Source organism: Lepisosteus platostomus, chromosome 1 (assembly GCF_059453375.1).
Source record: "Lepisosteus platostomus isolate fLepPlt1 chromosome 1, fLepPlt1.hap1, whole genome shotgun sequence".
Lineage (NCBI taxonomy): Eukaryota > Metazoa > Chordata > Actinopteri > Semionotiformes > Lepisosteidae > Lepisosteus > Lepisosteus platostomus.
This window is the reverse complement of record NC_142611.1, coordinates 66,058,615-66,079,046: the sequence shown is the minus strand read 5'-3', so window position 1 is coordinate 66,079,046 and position 20,432 is coordinate 66,058,615. Positions and strand designations below refer to the sequence as shown.

General features: G+C 41.5%; 1 protein-coding gene across 2 annotated transcripts in view; it reads right to left on the bottom strand.

Annotated features, from left to right (window-relative positions):
- Nucleotides 1-20,432, bottom strand: part of LOC148678494 (zinc finger E-box-binding homeobox 2) — a 57,605-nt gene that overhangs the window by 24,315 nt on the left and 12,858 nt on the right. The window lies entirely within an intron of this gene.

Sequence of the window (20,432 nt, the reverse complement as noted above, 5' to 3'; positions counted from 1 at the left end):
GGCCCATCACAAAGGCAAAGGAAAGTGTCTACGCCCAGATTTCTGTTTCCTCCTAGGTGGAGGGCAGTGGTCATTTCTGGATAACCAAATGAAGTCAGATCATAAAATCAGTGATCTAATAATAACTTCTGATGCAATCTAAAAGGCTCATCATAGATAGGAAAGTCAGATTTGTGTAGATGTATTTCTGCTTCGGAGAAATTGAGCACAACTTGTTTCACCATTGTACATGTAAGTCCACATAAAGTTTTGGTAAACTCTTCCAGAGCTTGGATCTCAAAACAGATACCTTTCTTGAATGATTTCCTCAATTTAGAGTTGCAACAAAAATACCCGTTTTGCACATGCTTCCTCCACCAGTAACCTGTGAGGATTGGAAGTGCATGCATTTTCTGCTTTTCTTTGCATCTAATGGCTACAGTTATAATCCGTAACACAGAGTGTTTGGGTTTACTAGGGGTGAATGCAGTGTGACATTAAATATATTACAACATTTCTGCGCTGAGTAAAATGGGAGTTTATTCTTCAGGATTGTGCATACCCTTATAGAACTATATGGGGATAACAGGCAGGTCATGAATGCTGCACTGACCTTATCAAAACAAGAGGCTGTACAACATAACATATAACTATATGTTACATAATACATGTAACATATACCTAAACTATAGCATTACCCACTGTATCAACATTTTATACAAATATTTAATTCCTAAATTGTTTAAACATACTGTATTATTTGCAACTCCTAAGTTAGTTTTATCCATGTATCATATTTTTATCTGGTAGTGCTGTTCTTTCCTGCTGCTGGTACGGATGCGCCATATGAGATTCTTGGATTAATTAGCTATAGAAAAAAACAACTGACTTATGTGTGCCCAATGGTCCCTTCTCATCCGTATTCTTTCTAATGAGTCAGCAGCACCCGAGTAACAGAATATAGGCTCGGGATCAAGCCCCTGCAGTAAAATAGTTCAGAAGAGTCACTATCACTTCCACTGCGCTGTAAAAACAGAGATTAGATAAAATCGTTTGGGTTTGGAAACATAACTGATTGCACACCCTCGTTATTCAGTGAAATGTGTAAAATATTTATTGAGTAAAAACATTAAATTCTGCAGTCTGAGAGTGTAAGTCAACTTCAAATTCTCTGAAATCAAAAGTGATTTCTGTTTAAAATCATGTTTCAGCTCAGAGCAGAGCAGTTCTAATCCGATGAACCTGTTGGCGAGTAACAAACAGGGAACCAATAGTATAAACAGGAATGTACTTCAGGAATTGCAGTGAAACGTTCCTTGCAAAACAATTCAATCCAATAAATGGGAGATAAAAGCATCTACAATCGCAGTACTGTATTCTGACCTTACTCATATTTCAACCCTTAATCTCTTTATTCAGTTCATTAAAACCAAATTTCAAATATGACCAGTTATTAAATGTATGACAATTTCAGTGTTTCACAATTGCGGCCCAGCTGAAAACAGAACTGAAAATTACAAAGGAGAAGCCCACAGAATTACAGTGCCTTTGTGTACGGCAGTATTCACATTGCCCACTAAAGCACAGACATCGTTCTGTTTGGTACACTGTGTAAGCGTGGGTATTAATGAAGGCGACGAGATCCACGTGTAATAGCAAATGAGTGTTTATTAAGGCAGGAACAGGGATTATGTCCATAAAACAAAACAGACTCAGCAATACAAGGACAGTGCTATGCATGTCAAGTAAAACAAATGTCTAACTATAATAAATACAACATACACTTGTAATAACCTCCTGGTTGAATTGCAATGTCACAAAGGAGGTGAAGTCTTTGTATGTTGTACGGGAGGTTTTGTGCAGTTTGGAGGACAAGCTTATCCCTCATGACATCACTACAACATTACAACATGACACATATTCAGGAAACTGCATGGGTCACCTTCACTGGAAGCCAAGAAAGCCCTGTCTGACTAATCCCAACTAATTCCTTACCTGCAGCAAGCACCACTTTTTCGGGAATCTTTGGGAATTGGGGAGTTGGCATGACATGACTCAGATGTTGCAGAACTGTGCATAGGTCATAGATCTCGACCTGCGCACCAAGGGAACACCTTTACCCCAGGTTAGGCCACTTGAGATCTCCTGATTACATCTAGCTTTAAATTTATTTGACGATTGTTCATCCTTAAGGTCCAGTAAGGGTGTTATAAAATTCCGATTGTTTCAATTTTAAAATCTAGTTCTGAAGTTAAGAGCTGCGATCACTTGCACAAGCTCCATAAAAATGTTGGTCTCTGCAAACTTTTTTTTTTCTCAAAGAGCACAAGGCTGCACTTAGACTAATATTGTCAGTGTGTGCATGTATGCATATAAACCATATGAATTTGTAAAGTGCGTGCACCATGTAACAGTCAATCTGACTATTTAAAGACTTGTTGCAAAAAAGACGATCAGATACTTTTGCTTGGTCTGAACAGATAAAATGATGGAGTTGATAAAGTGACGTCTTCGTGGTAGAAAACTTCCAGCACTTGATATATTTTTTAAAATTAAAATTCACAAGCTGAAGATTTGTTGTAGCAGGACTCCCTTATGACGTTCCTTATATTCGCGGCCAAAAGGATTTAATGATTTATTAAATGCGCGTTGCACACACCCCACCCGAAAAAAGCAAACGCAAAAATCTGAGGACTAGACGTGAATGTATTTTTTTCTGTTAAGGACATTTGCTTTGCAATGCAGCTTCAGGAAACGGGTGGAAAGCACTCTTGATTCCACATACTGCGACCAGTTTCTGAAATTGAGTAGGTCTTTCAAGATACAGATAGGATTAATAGATGGAATGACTAAGCAGGTCAATTTCATTTTTAAAAACAAACAATGGGGACTAGAAGATGTATTTCACATGGGTTTTTGAATATGAGGAACATGCTCGTTTGTAAAAAAAAAGAAAAAAGAAAAACCCTGAGTACTGGTTTGAATTAAGACTTGGTGTCATTCTCCCTGGTCTCTCTCACATTCCAAATGGGTCTGTTTCCCTGCAGGGAGATTTGTTTGATTTTGTTTTATTTATTTTCATCTTTGTTGCCCTTGTTGTTGTTTTGTTGTCTTAGATTTCCTAACGTCTGTGCTCATCTGGGGGGGGTGCTGAACTTTCAAGTGCAATTAGAAATTCCTCTCTCAACGAGTAGGTCTTGTTGTGCCAGAGGCAGTGTGCAGTTTTGAGCTAAAAACATCACCGTAGGGCTTTGAGAGGTAGCTCAAACCAGCTGTTTTTCATCACTGTTATTTACGTTGTTAGTTATGCGCTCTTTGTGCTCCTCTCTTCTTTCTGGGTTCTAATCAGCTTTTGAAAAAGAACGAATGCAGGGAAATTAATTGCGCGTTAATGCCAGACGGAACACGTGTACACCTACAATCCTCTAAAGCACAAGGTGCATCGTACAGTGTGCAAACTTGTTTTTCCCGCACACCTATTTAAATGTTTACTGTACATCAGCACCACACACCAAATCACATTAAGGTGGAAGACTGTTAGGGTTCTCGATTTGCAACTGATATGGCTATGGATTTCAGCTCTGGGTGCAGCACTGCTATCACATCCTCTGAGCAACATATTTCACTGGGGTTGCTCCAGCAAAACTCCCTGCTATACAAAAGGGCATACATTTACTGTAAGTTGCTTGGAATAAAAAGTAATAACCTGTTGAAGTTAGGAACAGTTTTAGGAATCTGTTGGATAATTAGCTACAAAAAACAACTTAACTAGATGGTTACAAATATGATGGTCTCATTTTATTTGTGACCATTTTATGTAGTCTTTAGCAGGACACTAAGTAATTTGATTTTTTTTCTAGAAATAAGATGCAGACCTTGCTACTTAATGTAAAGCATCAGTCACAAATGTGCTGCTCCAGTCCTACAGTAATATAGAGGTATATTCTCTACCTGAAATCCCTTCTGTCACATTGCAAGGTGCTTCATGATTTTTCAGTAAATGCTTCTATAAAAATGAAAGCCACTCGACCTGTGGAGCTGGGGTTATGGCGCTGGCTATGTAATATGATCGTTGGGGGTTCAAACTCCAGCTGGGCTCCTGATGTTGCGCCCTAGAGCACAGTACTTCACTTGAATTGCTCCAGTAAAATTCACAGCTGTCGTGTGCTCTATCAGTACCGTCCGCATCATGTTTGCAAATGAGAATGTGCAATTCACTTGCTTTTTTCGCTAAATGAATCTAGATCATTGTGCAAGCTCAATGATAAGGTCCGTGCTTTGTCACATGGAACTTGTCTGCTCGTCGGCTCTGAAAGGTTTTCTGCAGGGTGCCCATTTGTCACTGACCCCAGTGATGTTGTTGTACACAGGTTTAGGTGTACATAGTTGAAGAGGGTGCCCTGCTGAAAACATATGTGATTCCTCTCTGAACATGACTGCACCCAGAGAGAGTTGTTCCGTTGCTGTTTATTGCTGGAATGGTTAGCACACAACAAATAACAATGCAAGTAAAATATTAGCACAGGCTTATATGGAAAATGCTCATGATAAAATATGAAAGAACTGGACCCAGACGAGCTATGTGTAACACCTTATTGTAATGAAAAGTATCAAAAACGTAAAGGGCCATGAATCTTCACTATGTCACTCACTTATCTACTGTAGGATGCACAAATATCAGCAGCATTTCCTACAAACAGAGAAAGGTACTGTACGTTCTTTAAAAATAATAGCCCCTCAGTGGGCCTAGACAATGCGTCCAAGACCAGCCCCCCTGCGCACAACTAATAACGAGACCAAACCAGCAGCACTTCGCCTAACAGCGAACCAAGACGTTGCATCTGCACGGCATCCAGCTTCTGCTGACTGTTAACCTAAATGTCAATACGCTACACTGCCAGAACTTGCTGCAGCAAAAAAGCAATAACAAAACAACAAAAAAACACTGCTCAGCGTTTGTGAAGAGGGGGTTTAGTCAGTGTGGTCTCTGCTCGACAGAACTACACCGAGATCTCCAGCCACCAATTTTAAAATTGTCCCACCACCACCACCACCTTGTTCTGGTGATGACTTACAGAAGACGACAGCGCGACATAGAAAATTTCATCTGACTCATCCTGAATGGGCACGACCGCCTCTCTCCACCAGTTTCTGCTCTCTTTTCTCTCTGAAGCTCTTTATTCGCATTCCACTCCTCTGTTGATGATCAGATAATCCCACCTGTGCTACCTGACTTCACTGGATCCCAGAGTCACAGCCATCAGTGCTGCATCTGTGATCCTTCCTCGGCCTACCAGCTGTTGCAGGGCAAGCAGTTTCTCCTTTTGTGGGGATGAATATTGTTGCAGGACAGAATGAAAATTCCCGTGCTTTGATAAAGAGTTTGTAGTGCTAACTGGTCACTATAAGTACTATTCCTGGCTCATATTGAATTCTCTTTTAATTTGCAGTCTAAGTACAATTTTAGGTCGGATGAATGAAAGTCAATTAATCATTCATTTAGTACAAAAACAATTTTGAAAAACGGATGCTTGTAATACTTTGACATTAAATGTTATGTGAATCACCTCCTGTGGGCTGCTCATTTAAAAACTGATTCACTGCAACCTTAATTCCTTTCAGCAACTGTTCGGTTATTCAGCATTTAAGGATGGCTTTACAGTCTCGGCTGCACGTTATCACCCGATGCAAACTTCTCACTTATGGAACTGTATTTTGATCAAGAATTAGTAACAAATTAGTATTAGGAGACAGAACTGCAATCCCTTGTTTAATTAACTTAAATTAGCATGAAATTCTAAAATCAAGTGTGTTCAGATGTGGTTAATCCCAGGATGTTCTGTATTGGTCATTACGGTAATATGAGACACTGTGCCGTCAACACTGTTCCTTTAACAGGTTATATCAGTAGCTTTGAATCATTTGGGAGGACTGATTCAAAATGGTCTAATTAACCTAATGTTAACCTATTAACCTAAATTAAAGTAGGGTTTCCCCAAGGCTCAATATTTTGGAACAAGCCATTATAATCTTTAAAACCAGATCATGGAGTAATTTTGAAATTAAGAGAACTCCACATATGTGACTTAAATCCGTGCCCATTATCTTAAACTGCCTACTTCTGGCTTTGTGGTCATGTCTATGCATCAGCCTATCTGCTTGAATCCTCCTGTGTGCGCTTTGCTGTACCCCAGTGTGAAAATCTTTCTGCTTGTGTGGCTGTGTGGCTGCCCATGTACCTGTCAGTGTGCCTGTTGTTTTGTTTTTCTGTGTGGGTACGTGTCTGTGGCATTCCAGCAGTTTCTTTGTGTGGCACTAGTCTTGTGTTGCTATGAATCTGTCCGTCTGGCTCATGACCTGGTGCCCACTCTACGCTTTTCGTGCATGCACATATTAGCCTGCCAGAGCACTCTTCTGTCCCTATCCATGCGCTGGACCCTGCTGTCTGAGTCAGCGCCTCTAAACTGCGTTTGCTCTCGTCACAGTGCCAATGCGTGTGAATATTAACGTACGTGTATGTGTGTGTGTGTGCCGGTGACTGCCCTCGAGCTGGTCCTCCCACATATATTAAAATGACACAGCAAAGGAAAAAACACCTCTGGGGAAGTCCCTGTGTGGAAACGAGAGCAAGCTGCTTCTAACAAAACTCCACCGAGCCGCGAGACCACTTAACGGAAAAGAAACAAAAAACAAAACCGTAAATCTGCTAGTTTTCTTTCTTCTTCTTTTCCTTTTTCCCCCTCTTTCTCTCTGAAATGTGAAGGACACCACCCTGTCTAGGAATTTTACTGTACTGTACAAGCGGTACAAAGCACTGCGGCTCCACATCTGCTCTTGACATGTGAATGCTGTTCGGAGAGCTCATTGTGGCGAAGCGTTATTCGCAAATTGTAATACCTCCCCCCTCCTCCCCACGCGGGCCACTCTTCGCAGGGGCTGTGCTTCACCTTTACCGAGCTGTCCCACGCTCTTAACAACATTAAGCGTCACTGCTTTATCATGGTGAAGTTTAACCTCTTCTTCCCCGTTTCCACGTTCGCTCACTGCGTTCGTCATTTTTTTCCCCAACAGTTTGGCTTCCTTCTAATGCTGGGCATGTTTGTGCCACCCCCTGCCTGCGGGTTATGGGCTATACTGTAGCTCTGCTGGGGCGCAGCGGTAGAGATCGCCAGGGTGTGCTGTGGCACCTTCCGCCTTGTTCGGCTCTCGCCACCGGTCCTCTGTGAAACCAGCAGGAGTTCAGCTAAGTGCAGGGAAATTCCTGGTCCAGGTGCTCTTGACTCCAGGGTCTGCTGCTTTTTTTATTGCACTTCGGCTCTCTAATAATTGATTGAAGCCAAAATATAAATAATTTTAATATAAACTATACGCATGTAGTTTTTATTGACACTTTTTTAAGTATTTTCAGTTCTGGACACGTCTTAAATGTTGCTTTGTGTACTGTTGTACTGTAGTTTGAAAACTTCATCTTTACCTGAGTGTAAATCATTTAAAAAGTCTAATAAGTCAAGGTATTAAGAGTTGAAGCAACTTAAAGTCCAACATGCATACAACGTGCAGACTGGAAAGCACAGGCTTAGTCCTAGGTGACTGCAAGACTAGGACACTTTAATTTTGGCTGCAAAAGCACAAAACAGCCCATTTCTCAGCTTGTGTACATTTCTTTCACTTCAGACTTCAGTGGAAAATAGAAGGAAAAAGGATGAATTTTTAAATTAATTTGGCAAGGTGGGTTTGACTTATGAGAAAGAATCCTCGCCAGTCGTATGTGTAAGGCGTTTGTTGAGCACATGTACTGTACACTGACTTACACAACGTACGAGTAAGGTGCAACAATCACACTTTGACAAGATCCTGTTGAAATGTAATTGTTTTATTCATTGAGTAGCTGTCTATATGGACATGTGCAGAGATACCAAAACTGGTTGCTTTTTGGAATTACAAGCCATGTCTTGTTTTTAAAAGAAAAAGTTCTCTGCTGCTGAAAATGTCTTGCGCACTATCATGGGTAGAATCAAGACGTGTGAGCTATTTTTGTTTTTAATAAGGAAATGTCAAGAGAAAAAAAAAGTTGATCAGAGAGAGCAAAAACAGATAACATTTAAGCCACAATTGACAACAAAGTCAGTTTCACTTCCTGCAGTCTTGTGTTGGCAATTGGACCCGTCCTAATGCATGCAATCAGAGGTGGCTCATAAGGTTATCTCATTAATTTAATTAATCATAGCTGAATCGTATTAACCCATGTCTTTCCATGCTGTCATTTCTAAAGCATTGCATGGTTAGCAGCGATGAATTTTGATAATGCCAAGATGTTGTGTACGATAAAAATGACTTGATGCAATTCAAAATGGCAGTGTTCAGTCAAAAATAAAATGGTTTCTTCTAGCATTTTTTGATAGTATTATTTAATTGGCTTTTTAAATTAGCAGAACTAGGTGCTTGTTAGAACCTTGAGTTTGATTTGATGGCAATTATTTTTCATTGTTGCATCTACCCAGGACTAAACATTGTGTTTTCATCCTTTTAAAAAGCAATCACTAGAACAGTGCACTCTGTTACTTCAAGATAGCCGATTTACAACATTATTTATTGTAAATGTCTAGAAAATGTAACTATTGGACCACAGCTGAAAACTTAATCGGTTCAATTTTTGACTAGCCCTGTTATTCAACTGTGTGTTTGCTGAGTTGTGTAAAAAGGCACCGCAGAATAACATTTTGTCAGTTTGCTCCTGGCCAAAGGACTGGATCCAAAAAGGCTGAAAATGCCTGCAGTAAATTGGGACACAGGACCGATGACTTTGTTGCTGCGTTCGTGTTCTAGTTTTTCATCTTGTTTGTTTTCCAATGTGAGAACAGCCGAACGGGTGGTCCGGGCCTCAGTGGAGTGGAAGTGCCGGGGCAGGTGCACATGGGGGGGGCGCACGCTGCTGGCGCCTTTGTCTGTGTGCCCCTGTGGTGAACGGCCTGCAGAGCTGTTAGCTTGCTTTGTTTACAAAAAAGCCCCAGAAAGCCATTTCCATCCAAACACTGGGTAAATGACCCAGTTCTGCCCACATTATTGCAATGTCCATGGAATAGATACCAGCCCCTCCTGCATGATCATCTGCATCAAACGAGCTGCATCAGCTTGTTGCTGCCGGATGAGGCTGTGCGATGTCCCTGCTCCATTTTCGGGCTGGTGTTTTGTAATAGTTTTATTATCTTCATGATTCTGATGGCCATTTTAAGTTTTATAGGTCTCAGTATTGTGCTTCCTTCCCCTTTCTGCTCAGCATGTGATATGCCGTGACAACTTCTTAATTTTGGTCAACATCATCTTACACTGTTTTGCTCCAATTTTATGATGATTTAAATAGCTCTGAGGCCCTTACATGAAAGGATTCTTTACACATGACGAACCCATGACTGAGATCTGCCTTGGATCAGCAGTATTAGTGCCCTTTATTACGCTGATGTAAGAGCCAGATGATAAGCATAATGTTTTTTTTATAGTTCCTAAATATATATACTTCAGCAACTGCACCAGTGTCTCGAAACCGTGACATAGAAAAAAGAGCAAGATTTGATCTGTTTGTTTTTTCCAGCACGTCTGAATTTTACTCCTACAGACTGCTGTGTCAGAGATGATGTTGCACAATGTCAGCGAGAGTGAGTGATAGAGAGAAAGCAGCACAGAGCTAAGGAGACAGACCTCAGCCACCCACTCTCTCTCCTCCTCCGAGCCCCCTTCTCTCTCCGGTCCCTTCCCTCTCTTGCTCTCGCGCTTTCATCACTTTTCCTTTCCCTGTCTCTGAGCCCCTTCCTCTCTGCGATCCTCCTCTCCCTATCACTCTTTCTGTCTTTCTGTCTCCTCCTCAGCTGCACAGCCAACCTCGCTGCTCGCTGAGACTATCTGTTCCTTCCTTCAGCCCGAGTCTGCGGCTTCCTGCTGGCTCCCCAGGCACATGTCTAGCACTGCATGTTTGCAGCCCTGCTGCATTTCTAGTGCACTGCCTGGGCATGCTGGACTCTAGTCCCCTGGACTAGCCCTCCGATCACCTAGTTCCACTGCAGATTTATTCTCCGCCTAGCATTACAGTCATTTAAAAGCAGACAAGACAGAGCAGAAGATGAATTACCCATTACATTGCCTCTGTCTTGCTTTGTAATGACATAGACTACTTTCTACTAATGTGTGCAAGAGCAGTATAGTCCCACTGCTTTTAACCAGAGAAAATCACTCACAAGTGGCCTTGGAAAATACTAAGAACCATCAGACTGCATGCTGCCTGCATTTCTGGCACTGCAATGATTCACATGATTAATTTGTACAAACTTGATTTACGGAGAACATTTCTTAATTTAAATTGCCAATCCAGCCAACATAAAAGATGTGCTATATACTGTAGCCTATTTTGTGTTGTGCTGCAGATGGGAGTTTGTCTTTAAATTTTGCGGACCAGTACAAATTGTGTTGTGCATATTAGTCAGCAAGCTTATTAATGTTTTCATGATTCGATATGATGATAAAACTGACGGGTGTCATAGAAATTAAAGGTAGAAAATACACCACAAATATATATTTGTAAGCTGTAGGAGAGTGAAACATTAATTAACCCTTTGAGAGACCACTATTATATCAGATGGTGCACTTCAGCACCAGAGCAGACAGAGCGAAAAATAAATAGTCTCAATCCTCTGATGTGATGGTGTTACAGATTGGTGAATGTACTTTAGATCTGGTAACCTCACAAGGCTTAAATGTACATATATGTTTTTATAAAGGAACAAGTAAAGGTTTATTCCATGCTGAAAAAGTTTATTACCATCCCCCAATAGAGAAGGGTCTCGCATTATCAAGAAATGTAATTTATTAAATATAAGGTCTATTTCGTCTGCACCGGTACATTCTCTGTCTCTTACCGAGTTGCCCCGATCAGCACAAGATTAGCAATATGAAAACATTCAGTGCCTTAGATGAATGCTGCCACGAACCCCAAGAAAAATAACCTGTGTAAATGGAGAACAAGCCCACAAGATCTTACAGAGAATCAGGATCCCTTTTTCCTGCAAAGTAAAATGGTAAATCCTTATTTTTCTATTGACAGATGACAGTGAAAAAATCTAGAAAAGAGATTATTGGTGAACAATTTCTGGCCTATGTCTCTGTCTTACAAAATTCCTGATAGGCAGAGTGAATCTGTGATGGATCCTTTTCTCTAAACATCTTTCAAAAATTAATATTGACTGTAAAGTAGAAAATGGGAATCAGAAATATATTTTCTCAAAATAGTCTTGAATGTCACTCACCATAAAATACCTAACTTGGATTGTTCAGATCCAGGCAATTACAGACCAACATAAAATCTTCCCATTCTCACTAAGAAATCTAATGAGGTAGTCCTTAACAGTTACTGAGATACGTGTGGCAAAAAAAAATTTAAAACAAAAAAAATTTCAGTCATTTTGATGAGCTTGTAGTACAGAATCTGCTCAGAATCTGTTAAGAGTAACAAATCACTGATTAAATATAGACACATATTGTCTCCATCCTGGTTTTGCTGTATTTAAATCGATAGTCATTTAAATAGCTCACCTTAAAAGGAAATGTGCTGTTATTGTCTAGATAAGTCATGTCTAACAGGGCCTTCTCTTTGGTATGATATTTCTTATTTATATATGACCCGTTATACCAGATTATTAGTAAACATGATGTAAATCGTCATCGCTGTGCTGAAGATAGTTGCCCATTTTTGTGAGACCTGGGTGGATTAATGATCATAATGTTTAATGATTAGAACTGTTTCTTCCAATACAGGATTGTGGGAGAAGCCAATTAATCTACCAGCATGTCTGTGGACTGTGGGAGGAAACCGGAGAACCCGGAGAGAGCCCACTCACACACGGGGACAACATTCAAACTCCATCCCAGGTCCGGAAGTGAACACCAGGCCTCAGTGCTGCGAGACTGCATTAATAATAATAATAAATTTGAATTTTTAGTGGTAGTGTGCTAAAACCTGTTACACAAAAACATATTATGACGCTAAGGTACTGATTCTTTGAAAGAAGAAGCTTTTTATGTGAACAGGGAACTTCTGAGTGCTATCAGGATACCACACAATGACGAATAGTCACATGCATCAAAACATTTCAGGGTTTGTTTTTTTAATAATTTTGAAAGATTCTAAAAATACCTCTGAAATATACTGGACCTCGTTTGAGGAAAGCCAGGCAGGAAAGGGTTAAAAACGGAAGTGCAGAGACTCGAGCTGTTTCTTGTTTCTTTTTTGTTCTTAAGGGCAGGCAGTGTGGTAACGGGATAGAGAACAGTGAGAAGCTGGGTGCTGGCTCAGTTCTGGCTCTTTCAAGTGGTTTCCTGCATTGTTCTGTCATAAAGGTTTACCAAAATCATCTTGAGATGCTATGACAGACCTCCTGACGTCAGTATTCTTTTACAGTTTCTCCCACTTCAAGTCTATAAACAGTTTTGATATATTTTTTTAACAAGAGGAAGGGTGGGACTTTGAAGGACATAAAAAAAAGAGAACGGGGGAGGTTCGTAGTTGAAACATTTTGAAACATTTAAATGTGATTTGAAGGCCTTGATTACAGAGTGCAGTCAAGATGGCTCATCAAGTGACAAGCAGATTTCCAAGGCTATCCCGGCCAGCTCGGAGGTTTCTGTTTTTGAGGGCACAGCGTTGTGAAAACATGGCTTTCAGCGCGGGTTAAACAGCCTGTCATGTGTGCAGACACATTTGTAAAAAAGCCACTGACTAGCTTTGTAAAAAAAAAAAAAGAGGAGAAGGAAAGGAGACCCGCTCAACTGCCGCTCGGTGTCAGGAAACAAACCCGAGTTTCATTAGTGCCTGGCGATTCCACACTCTCCCAGCCCTGTCTATAAATACATACAGGACATGCAAGCTTTCTTCATGCATATTTTGTTTTTGCACATAAAAATGTTGCTACTTTTCTCTACATTGATGTGGTTTTTAATTTGTTTGAACCTCAGTGGTACTAGGAATGTTGAGACATGGCAAAGAGGAGAGAGGAGAGGTTTTTGAAGACGCTTAATAAGAAGCACGAAATAAAGATGTTCTGAGACACAAAACAGTTCCACTCATGCTGCACGTTTTACCGATCTTTATGAAAAAGCACAGGTTTCATTTTTATGGTATTAATTCACCACATTTCTTAATGGTAAATTAGTTTTGGGAAGCAGTAAGGAATTCCACCAAGAACATAAGAACTGAATTACTTTATGCAACATGCAAATGCTGTGTCAAAATGATTTAATCTTGATGAAGAATGGTTACTAACAAGAGGAAGCCATTTGGCCCATTTAACTCATTTGGAAAGTCCTCCCTTACTCAGAAACCTTGGATTTCTAAATGACATGTTGGATAAACAGTGGGCGTCAGAATACCCTCCTCTCATCTCTGACCTCTTCCTTTATTTCCCCTATTGTGGTCCTGCAGAAATGTAGAAACCTCAAACGTTTAGCTGTTCATAAGAAGTGACAAACACATCAAAGCCGCTAAAAGCTGTTCCTTCAAATTCTGAGCTTTTTCTTGGGCTGCACCTTTTAACATTGCCTTTTAGACCAATTTCCAGTCTTCTCTCCATTCTTGAAGAGTTACCTGAATACTTGATAGCTAACAATATCCTTAAAACGTTTTAGCCAGGATTTTCATGGAGTCATAACAGAGACACTTTTGTAAGAGTAAGTAATGAAGTCATGTACAGTAAATAATGAAAAGTCAAATGTTGTCTTTGTCCTGGTTTTATTGGACCTCTGCTTACAGAAGATCACTACATTGCATTTTAATTATTCAGATACCTAAAGGATATATTAAGCTCCTATACAGGTAGCCATATTTGTTAGTGTTTTTACAGGTATTTTAGAATTTTTTGTTCTTGTTAGTTTTATGTTTCTGTGCAAAAGTCTTAGAGATCAGACTTTGGACTTACATGTATGTTATCAGCATTAGAAATTTACGTATAGCCTTCACTACTGTTTTTTACTGTTGTAACTACTTTGACTGTTTATAGGTCAGATGAGCGACAACAAACCAAACTTGTACCTTTCGCATCTGTAATTCACATTCATCAGCATCCTCACAAATGTGATCACAACAACTCAAGGTCAACCATACATGATCAGTCAATATGAAATGATAACTATATCCAGATCTAATTGAGTCATTGCCAAGAGCTCCTTGCTTGTGTTTAACTTCATTTTTTCTTCTGTAGTAAAGCTAAAAGATTTCTACCTTATAAACTACATAGTACAGACCTATCAGGATAAATTGTAGCTTCAAACAAAACACCTCATATTTAACAACATGTGTGTACGTTTATGTATCCATACAAAATAGCTGTTATACACAACTGTGCTAACTATTGAGGCACTGATGTGTCAAGCTAAAATGAATCAAGATTTTAATGTAGTCTATTTCTGTGCATAGTGTAAACATTACTATCTCTGAGCTATATTAGAAAAACTCTTATAAGAATAACTAATACATCTTGCAAGCACGCATGAGCAAAACCCAGTCATCTATTTAAGCTCTGTCAGTCCTCTACATTCTAAGATTAAACATTAATTGAAGCATGCAGATTGTTAACTGGCAAATGAGCAGCATTTTACTGGCACTTGATAGAAGTGAGGAGTTTCAGGGTGCCGCAGTATCAGTCGCTGTAAATCATTTAGTAGGTGTGTGGTTACTTTCCACTGAAGATTTCTGCTTTGTAGCTTCAGCATTTCATCAAGGTTTCTCAAAATCTGCTCTACTGTACTGTTCAGTACTCTGATTCATGAGTTTTATCAACCTCCCTAGTCACCTCACTTGCACGGTGTTGCTGCTGGGATCACTTGTTATTCATACTAGAATTTGTATGACTTTATTGATGTCCATGCCTGACAAAGATGGTGCCTTTCACAGACTGATTGATTCATTGATTGATGATGATGAGGCTCCTGCACACCGCGTCAAGAGCTTTGTTTGCTGTGACAGCAGGCGGTGCTTTTTTCCTCTCCATGAGCCGGTCGGGAAAATGTACAGCTTTAAGCAGAGTCGCACAGAATCGTTACAGCGAGGCCACCTGGCTGTCTTATTCAGTTCAAGTCCACGGCATACATGGCACGGTGATCCTTGTAATTTGCCTGTGTTCGTTAGCCAAATGGGAAGAGGGATTCCCAAGTGGCGATGCCTGATTAGCCGAGAGCTTTCAGGCTTCAGGGGCAGGAGGGGTTAACAGCAGGGCTCCTACGAGGGCTGTCTGCTCCAACACTTGGCTGTGCTGTGAAAAAGTACCAGTGGTTGGTAATTCTCAAAATGTGAGGCTGAAAGAGGTGAATTGCCGTGATTTGTTTAAATGAAAAAGAGGGTTCCACTGTTCTGCTGGGTCAGCTTCAGAAAAGGAGTAGCTGACGTGTTGCAGACGTCATTATAGTCCTCTGAGATCAATGCCCATTCAGGTTTATTCATTTCTAAATCTGGGGGACAGCGGACTAAACCCGTTTTATTTTTCCCCCATCAACAAGCAGAAGATGAAATTGGAAGGAAATGTCTCATTCTCGGCTTGCTGAAGTTTAACAACAGGCTTGGTTAGTGTAGAAACCTGCAGGACAAACACCCTACCTACAGCTGCATCTGTCTCAGGGCAGGCTCGTTGTTCTAGACTACAAAACCAGCGTCGTGGGTGGTGTTTAATGGAGCCATACTGAGCAGTAATATATCTCTCTGTTTTGTTGTTTTAGGGTTGGCAGCCAGGAAACTGGTTCCAAATTTGCGGGGTTGTTAGTTCCTTATGTTTATCAAATTAACATAACCCTGCTGGAGAAGCAAGCGTCTTTCTCTGACACCTGAGTGTCTTGCAGCCGGTCCTGATCAGACAGCAGCCGGGGGTTCTGGGTCACCTCAGAAATAAGCAGTACTCTTTCCCAGTGTCCCGCTTACAGCCCTGCACACACTCAGAAGGAAAGATGCAACAATGGCAGTTCGCACTGAAACCGAGACCTGAATGTGAATTAAAATGCGTCTTTTTAAAAACAAAACCACAACATGTGATTTTTGGCGAGGTTTAGTTTGTCTGAGTATCACTTGCTCTGGTTCTGACAAAGTGAAAGCTCCAGTATGAGGCATCTTTGCTGGTGTTTCCCCACAGTTAATCTTTGAATATACCTTAATATTCATATATATATAATGCATATGTACATGTGTGTAGATTCCTCACTTGCATGCTCAGATTTTTTCTTGGTAATCATTTTCCATTGAAATATTATTCTTTTCTGTTCCACCCCATAGATCTTCTGTGGACCTCACTGAGGCTATTAAGCTGTGCTTTAGGGAGCTGGGTTTGTTTTGGGTAACCTGTTTTATTTTTTCTTTTTGCGTGTGTGGGAAAATCAGAGCCATGATGGTTCTCCCTAAGGGTCTCAGGCTACAGCTGGAATCTTGCACTGCTGAACAGTATCTTTAACTCAACAGCTCAGCTCCCTAGCCCATGTAGTCTAGCTTAGGTGTTGCATTCTGTGGAAGCTGGAAATGAAACCTTGCGTTGTCAAGTCAGTTGAAGCTCCTAAATGAGTGCTCGTTCTGGGGGATTTCATGTTTAAAAGGAGTAGATCACATTTAAAACATAACAAGTATAAGTATTGCTTATCAGCCCTTTTCTGTCCTTGCGAGTATTGAGTGAAAATGCTCAAAGCTTTGGAGCTATTATTGCACAATCTCCCCTATTTGTTTCTCTCTCCGCTGTCTGCAGCTGCCCTCGCAATTCCGCGTGTCTGTATGAGATGAGTCCACGCTACTCTTTGTGTCTGCGGGTATGGCAGTGGCTTTTCCCGGGTTCTCTCTTCTTCCCCGATTTAAGCAAAGTAGGCGCCACCTTCTGGCGTCATTCAGTATTACAGTCCCCCCGGTAAAACAGTATGCATTCGGACATGACTGCTTTTCCCCAAAACACAAGACCCTACAAATATTTGTTTTCATTCTTTGAAATTCGGAAACCATTAGAAACATTACTGTTAGTTAACAAGTCAGAGTTTCAGAAACAGCTGTAAGGAAAGGAGCTCTGATCGGATCTTTTGGGGGGGAGCGGTGGCTCTGTGGCTAAGGATCTGTGGCTGTGGCTGGGAGGTTGCCGGTTCAAATCCCGCAGCCGGCAGAGGAATCCTACTCCGTTGGGCCCCTAAGCAAGGCCCTTAACCCCAACTGCTCCAGGGCGCCATAGAAATGGCTGATCCTGTGCTCTGACCCCAAGCTTCTCTCCCTGTCTGTGTGTCTCATGAAGAGCAAGCTGGGGTATGCGAAAAGACAAATTCCTACTACAAGAAATTGTAAATGGCCAATAAAGTGATCTGATCTGGCCTTGTAGGAATGGATATGGATAACGCATGACCTTCATCCAGGGTGAAATACCTGTCCCTGCTCTTAGAAAAAAACAACTACTAATCTGGGAATATACAAAGGCCTCAGGGCACAGTTTCACCCACTACATGGTGAGTGTCTGTTTTTAAATGAACTGCGATAGTTTTAAAGGGGTTTCAGGTTGTGGAAAGATCCATACACTTGACTAAAGGCATGTCATGCCGCATGCCTGTGGGGCAGACTACTAAGAGCTGCTGACAACTGAGCTTGTTTTTCAGACATTATTCTTTTGAGCCAGGTAGGTAGAGTCTGAAGGCCGGCCTGCACGTAAATCACGCAAAGCACTTGATACCAGAGAGGAGCTGAAATGGTTTAGTATCCAAACTTGCAAAAATCCCTGGGCATTCACAGCAAAGAAAACTTCACACGTAAACAGACACAAGCAGAAAATATTTAGTGGAAGCGAGCTATTCAAAGCTGGGAAAAAAAAACCCGACGAAGCAAAATGACACAAATGTCTCTCGAGCCGAGCTTGGTCTAATTAATCTTGATGAAAACAGAATGAGAAGAGAACGGGGAGGAAAAAAAAAGCAAAAAAGAAAACTCTAAATTTAAGAGCGGCTTTGATGTATATCACAAAAGGAAACGCAGCCTTGTGACTGGGATTAGAAGAACATTAAGCTGAACCAGAAGGCCGGCTTGGTGATGGGACTTTGATGGGATCTTTGAAGTGGTTTGTGGGGATTGGAACAATGTGTGCCATCAGCGGCGACATCAAATCAGTCCCAACCGGGAGACGCGGCGGCGGCGGCGGGAGGCTGAGGGCGGCCGTGCCAGCACTCGTCATCAGAGCGAGCGAGGGAGCGAGCAGGCTCCACAGCCCGCAGCCGAGGCCCAGCCGCAGGAACGGCCCTCGGCCTCCTGTCAGACACCTTCCCGGGCGGCACGTTCCAGCGAGTGCGGGCCAGGGCTCGGAGAGGAGTTCGCACCCGTTTGTGATTAGTGAGAAACAACTCTTATTACAATCGCAGCAGTTTAATTTGATCTGCCCAGTTTTATACATTTTTGGGGGGTTCTGTCATGTTACGGTGCCTTTCCCCTTCATAAAGTCCCATGATTTAAAAAGAGACCCTTTGTTGTTCAGCACCTACTAACAGATGATTTGGGGAAGTGAGACTAGCTTGGAGTCAGCCCCACCACAGGAGAGACCTAACATCACTTTTTCCCTTTTGTTTGGCTTTCCTCTACATATTTTAGTCCCTTTCTTTATCCCTCTTTGCTTTTGGATTCTTTTGTTTTTGCTCGAGTCTGTTTTTGTCCCATTTCAGCTGTGGTCCACCCACGCCCCCCTCGTGTGTGCCGCCGTGACCTGGTCACTTATAGTAAACCATGGAAGTCTGGGAAGATGCCCCCGATAACCCATAAAGCACAATGAGAAAGCTCAGATACCTTGTTAGAAAAGTTAACTGGTTTTTTGTTTTTAAAAAAAAAAACCCACAAACTCCCACGTCGCCAAAGCAAATGACTCCTTCTTACATAAAATATTACACATCAAAAGGTCAGCGATTTCGTTGCTTCTTGAAAATGCCGTGAGCAGGGCTACAGTCTGGCTACGTGCTCTTGAAGGTGTGTGGAGGGGAGCACTGGGGATTTTCCCCACCCAGGTGGTTGTTGTCTTAAGATGACACCCCAAGGAAAGAGAGAGTGATGTTCATTCAAAAGGCCTCACCACACGGCCTGGCCTGTGGTGGAACACCGACCTCTTCATATATACAGTACACTAGCATATCCCATCCTCAGACATCTTCTTACTCATTCAGAAATAGTTCAAATGCAAAGTGTCTGTCTCTTTTTTTGACTGATGTAGCTCTGTTCAGCAAGTTTTAGACAACCGCAGTGGCCCTCTGACACACTTCCACGTTTGTGTGTAGTTTGTTCCTTGTCGTGTCTTGCCGCTGTGCTCGTCATTCCGAGCAGAGACGACTTAGGGCTGGTCTTAAGGTAAAATGGCGAACCGGGAACACCTTGTATTTTGCCCATGTTGCTCTTAAGGAAGTTTGTAAAAATCACAGCCCACCATCTGAAGTTCTCTCTCTTTGAATCACAAGTTGGGAAAACCTGTCCTGGATTGGTCCACAGCTTTTATCCAGATCCTAAGCATCGGGAAGTTTAGGACATCTACTCCTAACAGTTCAATCTCATGCCAGCGTTTGCACAAGTGTGACTGAGGATTTTAGTCTTGCTTGTCCAAAGTTACTGAGGGATCTCCAGTGAGAGAGTAAGGCATTGACGCTGCTTTGAAATTCTAAGAGCAAAAGAGACCTCTGAGGTTAAACTCAGTGCAGCACAGATATTGTGTTCAGGAACACTATGGTGATAAAAGCACCTCCAAAGGCTCATGCGCATCTACTGCAAGCACTGCCTGAGCCTTTTTGAAGCACTCCTCCAAGTTGCATCTGAGAGGGAAAGCATTAGTGCTAACACGCAGTACAGGGTTTTTGCAAGTCGCTCCCCAAAAGAATGACACAGACTGCCTGCAGATATGCTGCAGTGCCTTTATTTGAACTGCTGTGTATCTTTTCCTCGTTGTTGTTTTTGATCTGTACGAAACCGTGGATGGTAAACTCTTCGAGTGCAGGACTTGTGGGATTGTTCCTACAGGTGACCTGAGCAACACACATGCGGTCCCCTACCCTGTCCCCTCAGAGGCACTATCATGTGTGCCTTATTGTACAAAGCATCTTTAGACAGTCATGTTCAAGACGAGAGAGAAAAGAAACCAAAGTAATAATAGCGAAGCACAGTTTCAAAGGAAAGGAAGCCACACCCCTGATAATGTGGCTTGTTCATTTGGTGGGTTGTAGTTTGCTGGTCCCAGAATCTCCTACCATCATTAACATTACTGTATAGTTTGTTTCGGACTCCCACAACCCTTTGTGTAAAGCAGTATTTTTCTATTCTCCATAATTAACTATTTTGATTTTAATATATGTTCCAGTTGTCAGAGCTGTGACTTTGTATCCCTCAAGTTTTATATTATAAAGAAGCACTTCAGTATTACAAGATACCGATAAACAAAATAAGTACTTGA